General features: G+C 34.9%; 1 long non-coding RNA gene across 1 annotated transcript; it reads right to left on the reverse strand.

The window, feature by feature from the left end:
- Window positions 1–13,391: 13,391 nt before the first annotated feature.
- LOC116567779 lies at window positions 13,392–18,091 on the reverse strand. The gene is made up of 2 exons (XR_004276328.1): window positions 18,034–18,091; window positions 13,392–13,474 (listed from the first exon to the last, which is right to left on the reverse strand). It is a non-coding gene; the product is annotated as an uncharacterized LOC116567779 (long non-coding RNA).
- Between the last annotated feature and the right edge of the window lie 2,665 nt (window positions 18,092–20,756).

The following is a 20,756-nucleotide window of genomic DNA, read 5'->3' on the forward strand; positions in this document are numbered from 1 at the left end:
TTTTATTTTTTACAAAACCGTCTTTCAGTCTTTTAAAAAAGAAGCAAAATTTCAAGTAGATCTTTTTTTTTTTTTTTTTTCAGGTGCCTTTTTACACTTCATAAATCAAAACCAGTCTTGCTTGTTAAAAGTCAGATCTTGCAAGTGCTTGGTGAATTAGGAGAGGTAATCATTTGGAGTGCTTCAAATAGTTCCTTTAAAAGTGCCTTGAATATTTTAAACATTACATGTAATCACTAAATATCTTAAGAGTTTTATAAGCCACCTACTAGGAAACCTTTTGCTCCTTTCCTTTCCAGATGGTATTAAAGACTTTAATGATGCCAAAGAATAGTGTAAGTCACTTTGTGATTATAGGTGTGATTCACGACTTCAAAAATTCAAGTTCCCTAAGACAGCTCCCTGTGGCAAGCCACGCCAGCCCGTTTGTGGAACCTATTCCACCTGTGCCTACCGGGCATGCACAGTCTCAACCTCGCTGATTTACACTTGATAAATTCACCCTATAAAGTTTGACCAACTGAATAGTTAGAGTGAAGACTTTACAATATTCCAACTCTTATAAAGAAAATACTTTGCCACTGATGCACATAGGCCAAATGTAAATTAAGAGCCTGTTTGGCTTAGCAAGACTCAAGCACAGAGCCAAATGAAAAGTGAACATGTAAAAATCACACTTTCAGTAGAGCCAATAGCTAAGATGTTCTAGGACTCCAGACTTGGTTCTCAATGATATTGGAATTTGTTTGATTTCAAGTAAAAGTCTAATTGACTTTTCGGGTGAGAAAGTGTTTTTTGTTTGTTTGTTTGTTTGTTTGTTTGTTTTCAGTGAACGCTTGTCTGCATGGATATTTTTCCTTGAAATCTGAAGAGAGAATGTGTAAAGCTGGCTGCATTCAGGTCATTGTCTATACTCATTACTAGAATTCCTCTTGCTAGGGGAATCGTATTATTTGAACCAAGGAAATATTCTCTTTTATTGTATTTTTCTCAAGTACAAGGTGCTATACTAAGTGCTTTTATTTATCCTATCACATGTGATTCTCACAGCAATCCTGTGTTTAGGATTAATTTGTTCTCCATTTTAGTGGTGAGGAAATCGAAGAACAAAGAAGGTTTCCAAGTTCTTTTCTAAGCTGATATTTATTCTTTTTAAAATATTTATTTATTTATTTGAGAGCGAAAGAGACAGAGATAGCAACAGAGATAGAGAAAGAGAGCATGAGCAGCGGGGAGAGGGGGAAACAGGCTCCCCACTGAGCAGGGAGCCTGATGCAGGGATCCCTGGTGTCACGGCCTGAGCCAAAGGCAGATGCTTCACCGACTGAGTCACCCAGCTGTCTCCCCACACTGATACATAAGCTCAAATAGCCACTGTATTATGATCATTCCATCTTGGTAGACAGATCCTACAACAACTTTATGCCAGGTGAACGGATGGACATTAATTTATCTGGCTATTTATTTTTGCTTCATGAATGCCAAAGATGTCAAGAAAAAGTAAAAATTCTTCAACTTTGACAAAAATAGCTCATGCACAAAAAGCACATACACCACAGTGAAAATATATAGCCCTGGAGGGCTAATCCATTTCACAAATGAGATTTTCTGAAACTGTAGCATAGAACAGGTGTGTGTGTTTTACATCATGGCAAGAAATTGACGCTCCTTCTATCTAGAAGTGGAATCTACCTCCCGATCCCTTGAATCTGGCTTATAAATCTTCAACCAACAAAGCATGGGTGAGGTGACAGTCTGTGGCTTCCAAGCCTGGGTAGTTAAAGGCCATTGAGTTTTGTGTTATTTACTGGCATATTTTCAGCCTTGGACCATTAATATAAAAAATCCAATTACCTTGAGGCTGAGAGGAAGCCCATAAAGGAAGACCAAGTATCAGTGCTATGGCTGAAAGTCCCCAGATAAGCCCAACTTTCAAAGAGTTCCAGCCCAGGCAGTTGGTATGTCAGGGTAAAGGCCTCCAGATCAATCTGCCTCCAGCTGTTTGATCCATACCCACGTATTTGAGTCTTCCATGTTAAAACCCAATCGTGGAGCAGACGAAGACACATTTATTCTCCATCGTGTGAATCCCTGACCCACACTGTCTGCAAAACATAATACCACTTATTTTTGCTTAATATCGCTTAGTTATGGGGTAATTTGCTACACAACAATAGGTAACCTGAACATCTTTCCAACCTTTCATAAACAAAAATTATTCAACAATATTTTAAAAATTAAGTTTTTTTTGGATCAGACATTAAAGTATTGACTCAATTTGGGGATCAAGCTGCTTAAAACTATGCAACCCACTGGAGTGTAGCTTTCCAGTCATGAGGAATTAAAACATATAACATTTAGGGGTGCCTGGATGGCTCAGTTGGTTAAATGTTTGTCTTCAATTCAGGCCATGATTCCAGGACACTGGGATTGAGTCTCATGTGGGGCTCTCTGCTCATTTGGGGGTCGGGGGGTCTGCTTCTCCCTCTCTCTCTCCTTCTCTCACTCATGCTCTCTCTCTCCCTCTCTCTCTCTGTTTCTCTCTCAAATAAATAAATAAATAAAATCTGAATATATGTTATACATAAAGTATATTTATTTAAATATATATATATATACATAGATATACAAATATATACACTTTGTATTTAAAATCACATAGAACTCAGTTTACTAAAGATACTTGCATGTATAATTTCCTTGAGGGAAAAAATCAAACATTTCTTCAAATATTTCTTTTTATTCACTTTTTTTCCCTCCTGTCTCCTAACACAATGCTGGGTACATCTCAGTAAAATATTAACACAGGAACAAATAATAACAGTACTAATTATAGGCACACTTCTATTGAAATTAAAATCAAGTTATCTTTTCTTTAAGCTATATATGTTGATTGTACTTCCTTAAAAATCATACAATTTCAGGGTTGAGCAAAATAATATCACAATTTCCTTGATAATTTAAGGAGCCTATTAAATTTAGCTTGTTATCTTAGACTTAATCAAAATAATATAAACTTTGAGACCCATGAGACTGAACAACCTTTTTGGTGGATTGTCTTATACTGAGATATGTTAGTATACTAATTATTAAATTCTTTGATTTAGGTCCATGACCAACTGACATAAATAGAAATGTTTCTCACCTATATCCTAGATCTGTGAAGCACTTTTACTTTGGTAATGGTGTAAACACTCTATCTACTATCACACAAAAGCAATTTTCATTTTTTAAGATTTATCTATTTATTTATCTGAAAAAGAGCATGGGCACATGAGAATGGTGAGGGGTGGGGCAGAGGGGGAAAAAGAGAAACAGACTCCCAGCTGAGCTAGGAGCCCAACATGGGACTCAGTCTTAAGACCTTGAGATCAGGACCTGAGCTGAAATCAAGAGCAGAGGCTCAGCCTACTGAGCCTCTCTGGTGCCTCCAAGTATAATTTTCTATACAGAGGCAATTTGGATGCTTAAACACAAAAATTATTTTTTAATAACCTGAAAATTAAAATAACAAACAGCTTGAATTTTTCATAATTTTTTTTTCTTTTTAGTCTTTTACATTTTTGACTAGGTAGGTCAGAAATAAATCTCTATTTAGCTATATTAATAAAGCAAAAAGTGCCTATCTAGGAAGAAATATATACAACAATTTAAGTTAATGACTTTTCATTGTTGAAATAATATATGCGTGGATTTTTTTTTTCATTTAAGACTTCTGAACTAAAATATAATTTTTCCCATGAACTCTGTCTCAGAGCAATAAATACAGAGGAGGAACATTTGCTCAATTTAAAATATAACAAGTACTTACAAATGTTCTTGAACCAGGAAATGAAATATTTGAACAGTACAACTAAACTATTAAATACAAATTAGGTTTTAAAGAAAGTGTTTGTTGCTGTACAAAATCAAAATTTTGTATAATCAAAGCAATATAATATCATCAGAATGAATCCTTACCCACACAGACTTTCCAGCCACTTTTCTATTTAATATTAAAGACCAATTATTTTCTCTCAATTATTGCCAAGTTGGTTCATTGATTTATTCATTAACAACATTTGTGAAGTACTTTGAAAATGCCTTACACATTTTAAAGCGCTTTCATTAAAAACATAGAATGTAGTCTTGAACTTCGGGAAAATAGTCATCTTACTGGAATTCCCTGGCCATTATTTTTCTTATTAACAGCAGTTTCCCTGGAGATTTCTAGTAGCTTCTGACTTCTTTACTAAAGCTTTCCAAATCCTCACTATAGAGCTCTTCAGTTACTAGTTCTGTGCACTTACGCTTAATTCAAGATGTTCTCAGTGAGATTTCCAAAATAAAATTTTTCCAAAATAAAAATTGAGCCTGGGTGGCTCAATGGGTTAAGCCTCTGCCTTCAGCTCAGGTCATGATCCCAGGGTTCTGGGATGGAGTCCCGCACTGGGCTCTCTGGTTAGCAGGGAGCCTGTTCTCTCTTTCCCTCTGCCTACTTGTGATCTCTCTCTCTCTCTGTGTCAAGTAAATAAATAAAATTTAAAAAAAAATAGACACTAAATATCTCTTACCAATTCATTCTTGCCCTATGAAAATCTATATTGGTTGATTATCTTATTCATTAACCCAGAGGTTTTAACACAGTAGGTTAATTTATCTGAGCCTATTTGTGCATATCTCTGAAGTTTTATTTGAAAAATAAGGATAGCTCCTAAAGACTTTGGAGATTAGAGAGTTATAAATTGGTACAACCTTGCTACAAAATTATAAAAGAAAAGCACCTTTAAGACCATCTTCTGCCCCATGCAAAGATTAATACACAAACTAGTTCAGAATAGCTGTTCTGTGAGCTCTGTGAAATTACAAGCCTTTGTCTTCCTGCAGGCTCTAATTGCATTCTTACACTAAAGTTTCACTTGAGGCAATATTTTATTAGCCTATTCTTTGCATCAGGAATCCAGTAATCCTCATAAATCAAAGGTGCCACAAGAACTTAGAGATATAACTGTAATTTTGCAGCTATATGCCTCACTGGAATTTGATACCTTATTCATACAAGAGTAGAAAATGCCTTTAAAATACTTTATCCAATGGGCACCTGGGTGGCTCATTTGGTTAAAAATCTGCCTTCAACTCAGGTCATGATTCTAGGATCCCCTGGGGAGCCTGCTTCTCCCTCTCCCTCTGCTGTTCCTCCTGCTTGTGCTCTCTTTCTCTCTCATGTGAATAAATGAAATCTTAAAAAAAATAAATAAAATATTTTAGCCAAAAACACATAGCTTGATTTTTTTTATTTATTTATTTATTTATTTTTTTAGTTTTTAAGTAGAACACTTAAAAAAAAAAGTTTTACCTACTAATCAGTAAAACATGAAATACTAATGTGGATATAATAGCTGAAACTTCATGTGTGTTGAGTTTCTGGCTTAATACTTACTAACCATTCTTAGATTGGGAATCCCCAATTATACGCTGATTATTCTAGAATTAATGTTTAAATTAATGAGCACAGATAAAAATCATCATATCTATGCCAAAGCATTTTAAAAGAAAGACATCATGACCAATTAGTGTTTGAGGTACAATCACACATTAACGGGCTTAGGAATTGAGTCAGGTAGTCCTGGATATAATTCCTGGTTCCGCTACTTACCAGCTATTAACCTTGGGTGAGTCACTTGGAATCTCAAAATATCATATTCTTCATGCACATGGATTTCATTAATTTTTATTCGCTGCTTTACATGTAAAAGTCAATATGCTTAGTGCTTAGGATATAGGACTTAGTAACGAGTAGAGTCCCTACCCACAGAGCTACAGTTCTCTGAGATGACTAGATCTTGATCAATGAGTTAAAAAGAAAATGGAAGGACAACTGTAATAAGTGATCTGAAAGTAAAAATTAATGGTACAAAATGGAAGGTCCTGACCTAATCTAATGATCCACAAAGAGTTTTCTTGGGTAAGTGATATTTGAGCCAAAATTTAAAGGTTTAATACAAATGAATTATGGAAGAGCGGGAGTAGAGGCCAGTGTCCCGGAATTCAGAGATGAAGATGAAGAAGTGTGCTAATTGAAAACTAGAGACTTGGGCAGGAATCTGAACATGTATGGAGTATCTTACTAGAAATTTCAATTTTTATCCTGAAAGTCATGAAGAGCCATAAAAGAAGTTAGCTAGAATTGTCACATGATCAGATTCCCACCTTAAAAACATCATGAGGGAATGTGGCCAAATTGTAAGAATAGATGATAAGTATCTATTTAAGAGGAAGTACTTCATCCAGGCCAAAAAGAAGCATGGATGAGATACTCAAGGGAGATTTTTTTCCACTGTAGTGATTCCTTTTAAATTTTCCAGTATCATTCATATAACTAGGGCTGATGAAATAGTATTTAATCATTTATATGAAATCATCAAAATGTTAAAGAAGAGGTAAACAATATTCTCTTTGTTGTTTGGATATATTTGACTAGCATGCACACACAGATTACGCAAAAAACTTTAAAATTAATGAAAACAACCTGTGGCCCAATTAAAAGCATTGACTCAGTGATAATAGAGAGAAATGGCCAATAGGTATAAGATTACTAGGTTTTATACTTAGAATGAACCTTAGGTCCGTTGGTACACATCCTGTTTTATTAAATTCTAAATGCTCAGTTCACCATTCTTTTAAATAAGACAAATTTTGGCTTTTGATTATTTACTGTGCCATTCCTAAGATTCATTCTGAAATCTCAGAAAATTTATCTTTCTCTTAAATGAAAAAAAAAATGTATATTCAAAGAGTTTAGTATATTTTTCTAATTTCTCACTTATCAAATTGCAGATACAAGAAAACTGAACAGAACAACTTCATGCCGTGTGTTACTAGTATATAAGCACTTGGAAAACTTTCTTTTACTTATACTGTCTTTATCATTGAAGAAAAACAAATGAGTCAGTTATGTCCATTTGAACACACTGTAAGTCTATGATGTCTATATAATGCCACATGGGAATACAAGAAGCTCTGCTATCAGAATCTAACCACAGAGGAACTTGACTCTTAGAAAATACAAAATCAAACTTGGGAAGACCCACATACTCAATCTATATCTGGCATGACGAAGTGTTTTCATTTGGAAAGAGATAATATATGGCTCTTGGGATCTTTGAGGATGATGTCACTGGGTGTTCTCCCTGCCAGCATCTCCCATGTTACATACTTACAAGTCAAGTAATTGTACCGGAGGAGTAAAGAAAAAAAGCACATCGTGTTAACCAAAGCAAATGTAACATAGGTCTAGATTGTCTGAGTTGGTAGTTGAAATGCTTCTCTAGAAAATAAGTTGAGATTGGAAAAAAAATCTAGATTTAGAATATCAGTACTAAGACATTGAGAATACATCAAGTACATAGTAGAAAAGAGATAAAAGAATAAAACAACAAATTATCATATTCAGTGAACTTTATATGCAGCTAAATATAGAACCATCTTTAATGCTTAGCCTTCCTTTGTGAAGGGATGACAGATTTCTGGGAATGTCAGTTATCTCTAAAAGAAGAAATAAACACAGTTAATTCTTTATTCTCACACTAAACAGTAAGAACACAAGATTTAAACTTACAAATAATATAAATTGTGCTTTGTTTTAACTAGAGTTTATAACTTTCAGGAAAAGAAGTTCACAAATGGAGACTGGTGATGTCCCAACAGGCTGCAACTCCTCAGCGATGGTCATTTTGGTTTTTATTTTTCATTCAATTTTAAGGATATCCTTGGGCTTTTAAATTTTGATATTATGTTAAAATCCCATGGTAAGGATGGGGGAAAGTAGAAGTGGTGTAGGAAGACGCTGGTCAAAGGCTACAAAATGCCGGTTATAAGATGAGTAAGTTCTGGAGATCTAATGCACAGTATGATGACAAAGATTGTTATTTTATACCTGGAATTTGCGTAGAGTGGAAATCTTAATTGTTTTCACTAAAAAAAAAAAAAAGAAGTGATAATAATATGAAGTGATGGATTTTTTAAGTAACCTTATTATGATAAACATTTTTCAATATATACCTATATCAAATCATCTTGTTGGACATTTTAGGTTTACATACTGTTATACGTCAATGATATCTCAATGAAGCTAGGAGAAAAAAGAATGCACTATCAACTCTTACATGAATTTCCAACCTTCAAGCTTGCACTACAGATTTTGGATTTGACATTTCCCATAATCATCTGAGCCAGTCATGTGAACCAATTCCTTTAATGTAAATAATTATCAATCTCTTTCTCTTCACTGGGGTCATTATTTTAATATTGAGTCATTTTGATCTTTGAGGACGGATCTAATAATTTTCCCATTCATTTTTAATGATGAAGTGGCATAAATGCTATAATCTTATCTACTCTATTACAGAAATTGTATATATCTGTATATCTTTTTCCTATATAATTCACCTATGACCTATTCCTGGCTCCATCTATCTTATCTCAAAACTGACACAAATAAGAGACAACATCGATCTTCTAACCACTGTATTTCTCTGATTTTATCCATTAGCTTCTTCCAGTGAAACCTGTCTGGTTACAGACAGGCTTTCCATCATGCTGGGATGTCTCCTTTTCTGTCTTCTAAGGCTACCAAATATATTTGTCCTGTGCATATTTTAAGCACAGAAAGGACACCTAGTATGCAATTTAGGAACATGAAAACTATGCCAATTAATCTTGCTTTAAAATCTGTCCTCCCCACTTAGCAGGTGTTTGAACCATGGACAGTTAATTAACTGCTCTGTGCTTCATTTTTGTTATCTATAAAATGGGGCCAGTAACGGAGTAACTTCTTGAGTCTGAAAACTAAATAAGTTAATAGATATAGAGAAGCAAACACAGGGCCTAGTACACAATAATCACTTACTGGGTTTTAATTATTATTATAACTTATTGCAGTGTTCCCCTCCCCCTTTGGGAGAACCACTGAAACTACTTTTGTAGTAATAAAGGGCCACATGTGATGACCTACTTAGTTTGCTTATGTTAAACATATATCAAGAAAACATCTACAGATGAGCTTGAGTCTCAATTAAAAAAAAAAAAAAAAGTTGTGGAGGACAGCAGACAGTAGAAATCCAGTATAATATACAAACAGAAAATCATTCAACAAGATGATTCTGATGATCCAACAAGAAACATTCTGTGTAAGCATTAAAAGCAAACAAACAAAAAATACACACACATACACACCCAATATTTATAGTCTCAGAATAGAAGGAAGGAAGGAAGAGAAAGATCAGAATATGTGAGAACTGATAATACTGCTATGGATTGGAGGATTTAATATTAAAAGCACTTTCCAAAATAGGCTTAACACAATTATGTCTATATAATAAATATTACTTGAATAACAACATTAAATATTAAAGAACATATTAAAATCACAAGAAATAAAATTATGTGACATTAAAATGTAGCCATATCATGGACACAGAGGAAATAGTCCTGAAACCTTATAAAGCCTACATAAGAACTTAATAAAAAGGCAAAGAAGACATCCAGATGGCCAACAGACACATGAAAAAGTGCTCCATATCACTCGGCATCAGGGAAATACAAATCAAAACCACAATGAGATATCACCTCACACCAGTCAGAATGGCTAAAATCATCAAGTCAGGAAATGACAGATGCTGGTGAGGATGCGGAGAAAGGGGAACCCTCCTACACTGTTGGTGGGAATGCAAGCTGGTGCAGCCACTCTGGAAAACAGCATTGAGGTTCCTCAAAATGTTGAAAATAGAACTGCCCTATGACCCAGCAATTGCACTATTGGGTATTTACCCTAAGGATACAAACGTAGTGATCCAAAGGGGCACATGCACCCGAATGTTTATAGCAGCAATGTCCACAATAGCCAAACTATGGAAAGAACCTAGATGTCCATCAACAGATGAATGGATCAAGAAGATGTGGTATATATATACAATGGAATACTATGCAGCCATCAAAAGAAATGAAATCTTGCCATTTTCGACAACATGGATGGAACTAGAGCGTATCATGCTTAGCGAAATAAGTCAAGCAGAGAAAGACAACTATCATATGATCTCCCTGATATGAGGAAGTGGTGATGCAACATGGGGGCTTAAGTGGGTAGGAGAAGAATAAATGAAACAAGATGGGATTGGGAGGGAGACAAACCATAAGTGACTCTTAATCTCACAAAACAAACTGAGGGCTGCTGGGGGGAGGGGGTTTGGGAGAAGGGGGTGGGATTATGGACATTGGGGAGGGTATGTGCTTTGGTGAGTGCTGTGAAGTGTGTAAACCTGGTGATTCACAGACCTGTACCCCTGGGGATAAAAATATATGTTTATAAAAAATAAAAAATTAATTTAAATAAAAAAAAAAAGGCAACACAATTTGAAGGGCGGGAAATTGTATTTCCTAAATGGTGTGGTAAAACTGAGCAGCTATGCAGAAGAATATTTTAAAGCTTTCCTCTTCAGCCAATTATAGGAAGAATTTTTAAGGTCAAAATAAAAGAGCAACAGTTGTTTGAATTGAAAAAATAATATTGACAAATGGGATTTGACTTTTAGATAGAAGCCTTCTTTTGGAAAAAATAAAACCTGAGAAAAGTGAATTAATCTGAAGGAAATAACTGAAATATATTTTCCGCATAAAAATATCAAGCAAAAAAATATGGAAAACACAGGGACACTACTACACACTTATGGAATGGTTAAAGATGTGGAAGAACTGTTCTCTTCTATACTGCCAAGGATGTATAATTAACACAGTCACTTCAGAAAACATTTTTACATTATCCACTAAGTTGGACATACAGAATCTTCAGAACACAGTAATTCCAATGAATAACCCTAACTGAAATGTGGGCAGATGTGCACTGAGTCATTGACATGATTTTTCATGGCAATTTTTATCATGATACTAGCTTTCAGCCACATACATGAACCTCACAAACATCATGAAATCAACCAACACAGAAGAGTACATACTTGATGATGCTATATAAAGTCCCATAACAGCTAATAAAAAAAAAAATACAGGGTTGGAAGTCAGAATAGTGGGTGAGAATAAAACAATGCTGCCTGGAAAGGGACCCAAGATACTTATAAGGTGTTGGCAAAGGTCTAATTCTTGAACTAGCCAATTCAAAGCATTTGTTTTCTGATATTGAGCTGCACCTTTGGTTATATTCACTCTTGTGTACAGAAGTGTGGCAGCCATGGAAGTATTCTGCTCAGATCTTTAAGGTAAAGAAAGCAACACTGTGAGAAGTATACTTAGTTGATGGCCCTTGGATTTTCCCACTGCAACATTCAGAGAGTCTACATCATGCCTGAGCTGCCAATGACTGTGCACAGTGAGGTACCATCTTTGCCCCACTGAGGATTCCTCAAATGTGCAGTATTTACTGTAGGGCTTCCCAGAAGCCCACCCAAGGCTTTCTCAGAGCTTCACTGAAGTTTGAAGCTCTCACTACATGATCATTTGTTTCCTTTTTCTCCTGTCAAAAGTCTCAGACTTACATCATGACTTGAGTTCTCCCTTTTAACTCTTTTTCTCTCTCCCTTGGACACTTCATAAGTGCTTACCCAATAAACCTCTTACATTTCTAATTCCACCTTGGAGTCTGCTTCCTGGAAAACTTTCATTAATCTACTGGAAGCAAGAATGATAAGGTAGATACTTATAAGTAGTAAGACTTTTTTTTTTTTTTTTTTTGGTTACTGGATCACTTCCAACTTGAAAGGAAAAATCCATCAATTGTAACATGTAGAAGCAAAGGAAGCCCCTTGATAAAGATTGCCTAATTCCACAGAATTTGCTAAAATATGGCCTTGGGAAAATGTCCCCAGGGACAGTGGATCTCCTTGCTAATGCAGTGATTCAGGTGTGTTTCAGAGGTATCAAGGGAAGAATTTGCACTGACACCTGGAAGAGAGATAATGAAATATGGAGGGTAATTAAACCATTCAAGATGAAGTGTGACATTTAGTAGGCATCTTTGGTGGTGTCCAAAGAGGAGCATCTCCTGCAATGGGAGAATAAACACAACTGAGAGTCAACCACCCATGAAGAGTTGTAGAATTCCAGATGGCCTAGGGAAGACAGATCTTTCATGCTAGAGCCCAGGTTAGAAAACTCTGAGACCTTGAAATATAGAATAGGGAGAGGCTCCCAGGGATTGTGGTTGCAAGGACCTCCCTGAACCCTAAGGTCCAACAGAGGTTATCTATAGTGGCAACCCTTAAATCTATATCTTCAACCCTCACACCTACTCTTCAGCCCTGTAATCAAGACTCTCCAAATTCAGCTCTAACGGATAATTAACCACAATTTTTGTGTTAACTTGACCAAAATATTGATAGAATCCATTCAGCCAGATGGAGATGGTGGGTTGGGAACCAGCAGGCAAATCAAAAAAATGTCTATTATATTATTTAAAAGTGTACTGGAGGTGTGATATAGGCAGATTTGTGCACACTGAGGAGCAATTTAAACCTTGGGTTATGGAAAGCCCAGTAGGTCCACCAACACAGCACGGGGAGAAGTCTATTCCAAAAGGTTACAACACTTGAGTTTGGTCTTAAAAACAATCATACAATTGCAATCGTCAATAAACAGAAAGATAAAAACATTAAGTCTCAAGGAAAAAACAAAGGTGAAAATTCCTTAAGTTTAAGGAAAAGCTGAATCATCTATCATGACAAATATTATATAAAAGTTAAGAAAGCTAAAAATGCAGTCTGAGTATACATTGGCCTACGAGAAGCCAAGTCACAAAGCAGTAGAGGAGCCCTATGTCACTTGAAGTTATTCTGCTATCATGCATATAATGTCAAGTATGACTAAGAAAAGCACTAACCCTCTTTAATTTTTCTTCCCAACCAGTACTCAGTGCAGAAGTATAGTATTTATCATATCCTACTGGAGAAATATGTACCTTCCTAAAGATATAACTGTAAACAACTTAAAAATGCTGCTCTATGAATTGGGTGCAAAGGTGTGCTCCTTGTTAGCCAAAGGTGAGAATATGGTTTAGTTTAAAGAACATGATGACATTGAGACAGCAGTTGGCCTCTGATAGTCTGGCCTCACTGCATGTGTTTTGAGTACCTTTTCTTGCTGAATTATGATATGTGATGTACATTTCTGATCAGATGAAAACAAATCACTGGGCATCCTTTATATTTATTTGTCTTCAATCAGCTGTTTTTAGCTTCAACGCTTCTTTTAGTATAATCCCTGCATGGTTGTCCTGAAGCTGTATTTACGTGACTAATTGATAGAAAAAGGTGGTAAAGTACAAAAAGTGTGATTATATGGCCTGTGAACTGTTTGTCAATGTATTATTCTAACATTGTCAAGGAGAGGAATGTAGTTTCCTTTCTTTCTTTCTTTTTTAATAAAATAAAACACAACCAGATGTTTGTTTCATTGAGGATCTTCCTATCCAGCCATTCTGGAAGCCAGTTTTCTGAAAGGCAAATGAACAAATACTCAGGAACATATTACAAAAATGGAAAGTTAAGTGAATTTATCTTTATTTTAAGGGTACCAAGTAAATAGTTTTTTTTTTTTTAAGGAAAACCCATAAAAGTTGGGATGCATTATATTTTTGCTTGATATATAGTGTACTTGAAGCTGGCTCAGTTAAATCTTTGAAGAACAAGTAATCCCAGAACTATATAAAGTCTTCCAGACTATAGAAATGTAGGAACACTCCAAAAATTATTATATAAAGTTGATATTTTCTTGATACCCAAACCAGAAAAAGGACTATTTGTAATAAAGGAAAATTACAGTTCAATCAATCTTACTTTTGAAAGAAAAATTAAAGATTCTACACAAGAAAGACACTATTGACATAAAAATCCAACATAATCAATTTGGTTTTAACCTAGAACTGCAAGGATGGTTTTTTAGACACTTCTATGCCCACTTAATATCCATTCTTCTCTCCTTGCCGGCTAATATAAATGTTATTTACTCAGTAATTTCTCCTTTAAATTAACCTTCCATATCTTCCCTTGCAAGGATACCATTTGACATAGTTATTTATGATAAAAGAGATATTATCAAATCTACCAGACCATTTGAGTGGTAACATTTTTATCTCCCAATGAAAGGAGACAGAGAGTTTGAAAACACCCTTTTCTATCTCTGCATCTCCTGAATGACGACATGATGTCGGAGTTCTAGCAGCCACCTTGGGACAATTCAGTAAAATAACATGAGGATGAAATCCAATAAGCCAGAATGGCAGAAAGGCAATGTGAAAATAGGAAGAAAGCTTGGATCCCTGAGGCATGTTTAATAAATGAATCAGCCTTATCTACCAGTTATGTCTTAAGTATTTTTTTTCCTTACATAAAAATAAGTTAAGTTTCTGTTGGTTTTGTTTTCTATTGATTTGCAACTGACAGCTCTCCAAAATGGTAAATTTTTTAACATGAATAAATGTTAATGATAGATAATAGACACAATGGGTAAAACTCAGATGGTCATCATCATAGGTGTAGAAAAAAACATTTTAAAAAAGAACATCATTTTATAATTTAAAAAAAAAATCAAAGTAGGAATCAAAAGAAACTTTTAAATTTGGTAAAGAATATCAGCTTGAAACTTGAACCAAATATCATAATTAGAGCAAAATATTTGAGGCATTCGCTTTAAAGTCATAAAGTGGATTTAAACAAAATATAATGCAGGTGGCAAGACTAGACTATGCCAAAATTGTAATACTGACTTATAAACATAGATGAGTACTGAATTGACTATTAACTATTTTTTCCCAAAGTTTTGGCTGAAGTCCCAAAACAGCAAGAATATTAGAGAATCATACCAATATTCTAAAGAGATATATAGCTAGACACTAACATGCAGGACTTGCTTAAATATAACTAATCCTTTTCAAGTCCTTTAAAAAGCAATCATATTCCCTCATTCCACCTCATAAAAGAGATGGTCTAGATTATGCATGAATGTAACTATTTTTTCTTATATTCCCTATGTTCAAGGTGAAAGATTTTCTGGAGCTCCCTGCAAGGACAGGAAGTTGCCCATATTCCCAGTGTTTGTCATGGCAGGCGGTACCACCTTGCTGCACAACTATAGGGGTTCATTCCTTCAACTTGTTCACTGCACATCCAATCCCATAAACTATAAACAAACTCTCTCTGGAATGAATGAATGTGTTCTTTGTAGGTCAAACAGATGTCATGATACACAACGACATCACTTAATGTGATCTCACCAAGGAGAACTAGCTGTCTAAGGGAAGAGAACTAGCTCTGGAGGAAGATTTCCTGAAGGCAGGAGCTAAATGTGGGTTAGAAGACACCACCAGAGAGTTAATATTAGGGAATTTCAGGGTGTACATTCTCACAAGAGAAGTTTTGAAGAATCCATTAACAAGCCCTTGAGGAGAGAAAATATGGATGCTTACCACACTTGGACACATTGACAATGAAAGTCTGAAAATAATCCAACCTAGATGCAAAACACTCTATTCTCTAAACACTCTATTTTTCTCTCAGTTCAAGAAGATTGAGGATTTCTAAAAAGAAGAAGTAGGCAACACAACAAAGCAGACATACAGAACCCAGAGTTTTATCTCTTCTTCCACAGAAGATCACTAGCCTTGAACTGAACCTTAATGGAAGAGAAAAAAGGAAGCTTGATTTTTGGGGTGCCTGGGTGGCTCAGTGGGTTAAGCCTCTGCCTTTGGCTCAGGTCATGATCTCAGGGTCCTGGGATCGAGCCCCACATTGGGCTCTCTGCTCAGTGGGAAACCTGCTTCCTCTTCTCTCTCTGCCTGCCTCTCTGCCTGCTTATGATCTCTCTCTGTCAAATAAATAAATAAAATCTTAAAAAAAAATAAAAAGGAAGCTTGATTTAGGCATAAATTTGAAGTTTGGGGTTAGATTGGACATTTAAATTCCTGGAGAATTATGATAATTATCCAAAACAAACTTGTGTTTTTAAATGAGTGTGATCCCAAACCCAGGAGACTTGAGTCTTCATTATTCAAAAACTGAGAAAAGAGATTTGACATAAACATAAGAGTTAATGAAAAAAAGGGAAAAATAAAGCAAAATTTTGTTTGCATTCCAGTGAGTTCAGAAATATAAAAATCTGGAAAAATTTTAAGAAATTCCAAATATTTTTAGAGACTTGAGATATTTTAACATGTTAATCTGTCGGTGTGAATAAATAATGCTAAACTCAATTTATAAACAATGAAGCCAGAATCTAATTTTCCTAAGTCATCATCATCACGAGAGATAAAACAACACATATTTGTATGATTCCTCATTTATTTTTATGTCTTCTAAATATTTTTGACAAGCTATCCATTCTGTCTGGTTTCTTATCTCATGTCTTCTATTTGCATTAAAGGATTATATCTACTTTGGGTTGAGACTTGGAGAATTAAGCCATCCATAGTCACCCTGAAATTCTTCCACATCTTGAGTAAATGTGGGGGACATTTGAAGCTAGTAGTAAGCACATGTCAGGGAGTTGGAATTCTCTTTCATAGCTCATCTTTTTAACCCTGTGAGATTAGAGGTTTGAAGTCTTTCAGACCTACACTGACCAGATAGAACTGCATGAATGGAATTTCCTTTTTTCCTACATGGGCTTGGCTATCCCAGAGGAAGGGGAAAAAACATCGTTTATAAGAAATGTGGATTTTAGAACGATTATGATTAAATAAGCAAGTTAGGCAAAGCCTTATGATACTCATCAATGACACCGAGATTATACATTTGGAAGCCATGTCTGCAGTTCTCAGAGTAAAGAAAAGAGCAAAGAGAAGGAAGAAGAAGACAAGCAAGGAGAACAGAGACGGAGGGAGGAGAAAGAGATCATACCATACACTGGCATTCTGATATCCTAACTGAATGTTTACGAATCACACAACTGAGTTTGTGCTACAAAATCATGTTTTTTTCTGGTTTCTGTGTGTCATATGTTCAACTGAAAGGTTAAGTTTAAGAGCATACCAAGATACATTAATCAAGAGTCCATCCAATTTGATAATAGATATTTAATTCTTTATCCAATTTCTAAAATTTACCCATCTGGTTAAATATAAGGTCAGAACAAAGGGATAAATTATTTTCACTCCTGGGATTTATTTTGGATATTTTCTGAGATCTGACCCCCCCCCCACCACCCGACCTCAGTTATCAGTTCTATGCGAGAGGAGTATATGGTGCTGTCTGAAAGCTGCAAAGACCTCCCTAGGTGGAAGAAATGAGTATTACCCGAGGGACAAGAACAAAGCTTACACTTAGATCATGACTGTGGAACAACAGAGTCTCACTCATTTACGGTGACTGTTCACGTTTATGAGCTGAGATGTTTACATGTGGATATCAGCTCTGCCCTCATTGGTGGTTATTCTAGGATATTTGTAGGCTTTCCACTTCAAAGACATGTAGATAAATAATTCCTGTCAGGACAGCTGGCATCATCCTTTAAATATCCCTTCACTGTCTTTGCCAATATATGTTTCTTCCTAACTTGTTCAATTCAGAACAACCCTATTATAGTCTTTAGTCTCTCTGTTCTACATGTCCAGTGGGATAAATAACACAAACTCTTCCAAGAAGATTGTTCTATGTAAAACAGGTAAATCGCCATTGAGGGGCAATTAATATTCTATTTTTATTAACATTTAATATTGATTTCCAAGGAGATATTCATACATTGCTTCATAATTAACCATATTCTCTTCATGTTAGAAATCTGGAGTTTTTGAAAGTCCTTGGTTAACCAAAAAATAAATCATATTTATCTTAATGCAAATTTTGTTTCACTTTGGAAGAAAATAAAGATTATGACATTTTCAACAGTTCAAAGGACAAATTGTCCATTGGAATGAACAATGCATCATTTGTCTCTTTGAATAACTTTATTTCCCATCCCTATGTAACCCTTCATATTTGGAAGTTATTCACTAAAACTGTGAATAATGATATCATTCATCTCCTGTCTGAATCAGATTTAATTATTAGTATGACTTACATTTATTAAAGAGCATTCTACTTCCGTCACCAATTGCTGTTGCAGCTTCAGTATTGTCCTACTTAAAAAAAAAAAAAAAAACAGACTTTAACATCCTTTTGATCATCTTCCAACAGTGGTCAAATTACTTCATACTTGGCTGTTTCTAGCACTTAAAAAACAAACTACACATTCAAATTTGTCATCTAATGTTTTATCTGAAAATGTGTATTCCAAATATAGTAGCAGGTTGCTAGTAGATCTAAAATGCCATCTTACTTTCAAATAGAAGACATGTGACTCGTCTTTGATTAATCAGATTCAGAAGTCAAGAATAGAGATATACCAGGCTAGCCTCAAGCTCATTATCATTATATTAAGTCAAGAGATTAATTTAAAAAAAAGGGGGGAGGCTTTTTGTCTGTGAAAAATAAAGGGACAAACAAGATGTCTGATTTTCAAGCAGATAAAAAATCAAAATACTCAAGATATGGCCTTCATTCATTTGAAGATGAAATCCAAAGTATTATATTATATTTTCACATTTCAGCATGTGTAAATATGACTGATTTAAAAACTCATTAATTTTATTTCTTCATATTTATGATCACTTCATCTGTAAAATATAAGCTATGTCTCTCTTGTGTACCAAGCACTACCTTAAAAGATTATTCTTTCCAAAATTGTGAGAGTTTACTCATGATACTTAATTAGTATGGGAAGACTAGTCTCAGAGATTTTGCTATTGGTTTCTCAGTTCAAAGGAATATTTTCTCAATCAAAAGTTTTCATGATTACTTTTCATATTTGAATATTGCTTTGTTATATCATCAGTAGAGCTTAGGACCTAATAAATACATAACTTATTTTAGAATAGTGATCTTGTGACATTCTATAAGGGTCTGATATTAAGTAGTTTTAATGATACTATTAAACAAAGAAACGTTTGTTTTTTCTAGCCTAATTTATTTGTGATATTCATATTAAAAAATCTCCTTGGCCTCTATGGAGAAAGTTACATATTTATCAGCTGCCTTCCTTAGGGCATAAAGCAAAACACAGAACTGCTGCCATTTCCCCAATCTAAGGAAAATCTGGTCATAAGCCAAATTATACTGAAGTGCTTGCTATATTTGGATCTTAGAATGTTTGCCAAATCTGTGACTAGCTTTAACTCTGTATGTTGTTCAGCCAAATGTCAACAATTATCATTTCATTACACTGAAAACTCTGGCTCTTAGCCTCCTCTTGCTATAGAACACATCCATGCTATCTAGAAAACTCATTTTATATAATTACGTGTCAGTGGGCACAGTTACTAAAATAACTAAGTATCACCCAAACACCAAACATTTTTTGCACTCATCATGTTTTGTCTTTCAGTAGTATTAGAGATCGGTGTGAAAAATGTCCCCCTTTTAATAATGTGGAGATAAAGTAGGGAAATGTGCAAAGCTCCTAAGATGCCTGTTATCTTTTTTCTCAAACTTGGAGTTAAAACACCCAGTGTTCAAGTACCATGGATAAGGTTTTAGACATACACCACAAATCTCAAAGACTTCAGTGGAGTACCCTGTGGGAGAACAAAAGACTATGTGTATCTTTGTCCAAAAAGTAATTCTATTCTTCCAGGGAGAACCAATCTCCGGTCAAACACCGGCTTGGAAATGAGAAAGATTATAAAGATAAAGCATCCTTCTTGTCAGCTAGACCAGCTGATTCAATATTTCAGATTATTGAAGTAACATGCTAAGTACAATACAACTCACAGCTTAAAATTTGGTGCAAAACAGCAAAACATCACTCTGTTTCTATATTCATACATAATGAGATTTAATTTTTTTTTTTTTTACAAAGTGTTACTGTAACATTTTAAAGCCATAAGAACTTTCTTTACACCAGGCACTTTTCAGCCTAATTCCAAGTCTGGGACTCAAGCTGTTTATAAACTTTTCTTGAATGTCTGCAAAATTTTGATAGGATAACCTTATGTATATTTGGATGGGAAGAGGGTGGGGATTTGTTTAGAAACATCAAAAACTAATGATGTATTGTATGGTGACTAAAATAACACAATAAAGAAGAAAGAAAGAAAATATATATTCTCAATCCGTCTTCAGGGTACTGACCCATCCAAAGGCTAAAAACACGGCTTTGTTCCATTCTGTTCCGGGATCTGGCTACTTTCTGTCATTGTCCCCTTCCTTCACTGCCCGTCCTTGGGCAGTTAATTGTGCTCTGGGCACATACTCTGAAGAGCTGAAATGAAAAGTTCCATTTTAATTGTTTTGGCCCATGAGGTAATTTAATAGTGATCTTGGTAAATCCTAATACACTGTTTTTAACAGGGCAACACCCTAATAAACATACTTTCATGGAGTTTTGTTAAATAAGCCTGCAACAGTATGCTACTTGTTTCTAAAACCCTTTTCTATTTTACTTTATACGGATGTGAGAAAATTGCCATTCTAACAATTATAATGAGTTCAAATGTCTACAGTCTCAGAACAAAACCAGATGTAACTCATAGGTAAGTTTTTGTTAAGATCCCTTAAAAATGCCTTGTTCCCTCCTCCTCCACTCCAGCTTCACCCCACAGGTTCTTTGTGGTGTAAGCAACTCGAATGTTGTTGATGTTTTGTAAGTATAAAATCCATTCAAGAAAGATGTATTAAATATCATTTGTGTGGTTACTTGAACAGATTGCTAGCAATATAATTTTTACAATTGTTATTACTCATTTA

This window comes from Mustela erminea, chromosome 1 (assembly GCF_009829155.1).
Source record: "Mustela erminea isolate mMusErm1 chromosome 1, mMusErm1.Pri, whole genome shotgun sequence".
NCBI classification, from domain to species: Eukaryota; Metazoa; Chordata; class Mammalia; order Carnivora; family Mustelidae; genus Mustela; species Mustela erminea.